Source organism: Rhagoletis zephyria, unplaced genomic scaffold, assembly GCF_001687245.7.
Source record: "Rhagoletis zephyria isolate East Lansing unplaced genomic scaffold, Rhagoletis_zephyria_1.1 Rzeph_scaffold_07533, whole genome shotgun sequence".
In the NCBI taxonomy this organism is placed as follows: domain Eukaryota; kingdom Metazoa; phylum Arthropoda; class Insecta; order Diptera; family Tephritidae; genus Rhagoletis; species Rhagoletis zephyria.
The window spans coordinates 28,541-30,768 of record NW_016164616.1 but is presented as its reverse complement, the minus strand read 5'-3'; the positions used below and the strand labels follow the sequence as shown (position 1 = coordinate 30,768).

General features: G+C 35.4%; 1 long non-coding RNA gene across 1 annotated transcript in view; it reads left to right on the top strand.

Annotated features, from left to right (window-relative positions):
• The first annotated feature begins 1,476 nt into the window (after nt 1-1,476).
• Nucleotides 1,477-2,228, top strand: part of LOC108374279 (uncharacterized) — a 20,286-nt gene continuing 19,534 nt past the window's right edge. The window contains exons 1-2 of the long non-coding RNA XR_001849031.1: nt 1,477-1,489; nt 2,064-2,070. This is a non-coding gene — a long non-coding RNA (uncharacterized LOC108374279). The remainder of the gene's footprint in view (nt 1,490-2,063; nt 2,071-2,228) is intronic.

The window sequence follows — 2,228 nt, the reverse complement described above, 5'->3', positions numbered from 1 at the left end:
TTATTCATTTTGATGAGTAGTTTAAGGCGAATAAGCTGCTGCTGCACTCGTGCACATCCTGCCACTCAACGGTACCTGGCACGCATACATACACTAGGCGACAAATGAAAGTGTAAACCTTTTTCTAATATAATATTCATTAATATTATTAATATTATTTTCATGAAAAATTTTTTGTATTAATTATTTATGAAAAACTAGTTCATTCTATATTTTAAACTATACTTACAAATCAAAGTTTCACACCTTATATAAAGCTCACAAAATTTTCAACTGTTTATTCAGAATTTCCAGAAAATTTTCGAGTATGCAGTTTTGTAGCTCAATCAATTTTAGTCTAATGAAGTGCAAGTTTCAACCGACTAAAAAATTGCGTTGATTTTTCACAATTTTTTCCGGGAGACTGCTTTTGTGTTTTTTTTTTTAAATAACAAGTGCAATTTATAAAAACTGGTGTTGAATTTTTGAATATTGGTTGCTAACGATCTCTCGCATTTTATTTCATAAGGAGTTCTTGTTTATATGAAAAAATCCGTCACAAAAAAAAAAAATTCTCAAAAAACAACGGAATTTTTTTAGCCCTTTGAAATTAGCTAAAATTGAATGAACTACAAAGCTGCACACTCGAACATTTTCTAGAAATGCTGAATAAAATGTTAAAAACCCTTTTGAAATTTTTTTTGACTTTTAGCGAACTTTATATTAGTGTGAAATTTTGATTTATGTGGTTTATATAATAGAATGAACGATATTTTCATAAATAATTAATGCAAAATAAATTTTCATGAAAATAAGTGTGAATTTTATATTAGAACAAGTTGTGGACTTTCATTTGTCGCCTAGTGTATATATATGTATATACGCACAAAGAGAACCGACCGTGTGTACAGAACGCCGCCATCACACCACAATTAATTGAGAGCAAAGTGTGGCTCAGCTGCTGGTTTTGGTTCCTGGCTTATGGCGATAGCCAGCCACCGGTCGGATTCCACTGCCAACGAACAATGTCTACAAATGAGCGGCTCTAAAAGTGTATGTGGGTATACTTTGGCAACTAAATTTATATATGTATATCTACACACATACGCATATGATTTCCTTGTAGGGAAATGATTTATTTGAGAGAAAAATGCGGGAATAAGCATTCCATTGCGGTTGCACCTTCATCTGAATTATCTGTAAAATATATATATCTACTCCCGATATCCCGATATTAAAATCTACATCGAAACTGGTGCCAAGGGAACTAGTCTTTATAAACCTAGTTTACTTCTAGTTTTATATTAATTAGCCGATTTTGAATCACTTTTCTAGTTGATGGAAGAAATACATTTTCAACTATGTAGTTGCTCGTCAAGTAGTTAGGGACTGGTCCTTAACTCTGCATCACTAGTTTGCCTACTTTCGAGTTTATAATTTTTTTTAAAGATTTTTCCCACAGGCACTGCAAAAGCAATCTTTGAGTTCATGTACACAGGCACTTACACATGTACATATGTATGTGTGTTTGTCTCAGTCGAAAGTCCCACTTATGTAGTTGCTGGCAACTCTTGACGACATTTAAATAATTTCTCTAGTGTTGGCATTTTAATTATTAAATGTAGCTCATAAACCAATACGCGTACACTGTAAGGCGAACAAAGTACGTACATATGACACATGCAACACAGGACTTGGTGACACCAACAACAACAACAACAATATCTAGTAGATACTCGTAGTAGTTGTAGCAATGTTGGCAATGGCTTTAGCAGATGAGCTGCACTCCAAACGAGAGAAAAAGCAACATCAACAAAAAAAAATGAAAACATCAACAAATGTAGCAAAAAACGAAACTTCAGCAAAAGTAGAACGAAATGGCTTGAAGTACCCCACCTTTGCATGCGCGACACAGCAACGGGACTTTCTACACACAGCCACGCATATTTGGTTGATATTTTAATTTGAGAGTGAGGCGGCCAGCAGCTATCCGCATGTGTGTGGACAGCTAAGCCGCACACATGTCAGTTCCGTTTCCACATTGCGCCAACATTTGTTTGCCTGTGCAGCGTAGGGCACCTCAGCGGTTCGGTAAAGCAGTCAAGCAGGATTTTATTTTTTATGCTTTGCGTAGCACATATGAAGATATGCAAGCATTTATTCGTCCTGCGGCTGTGAAGACATTAAACACTGTCAACAGCACGTTTTTAATACAGCTGTGAACAGCAGTAACGCCAGCAACAACAACA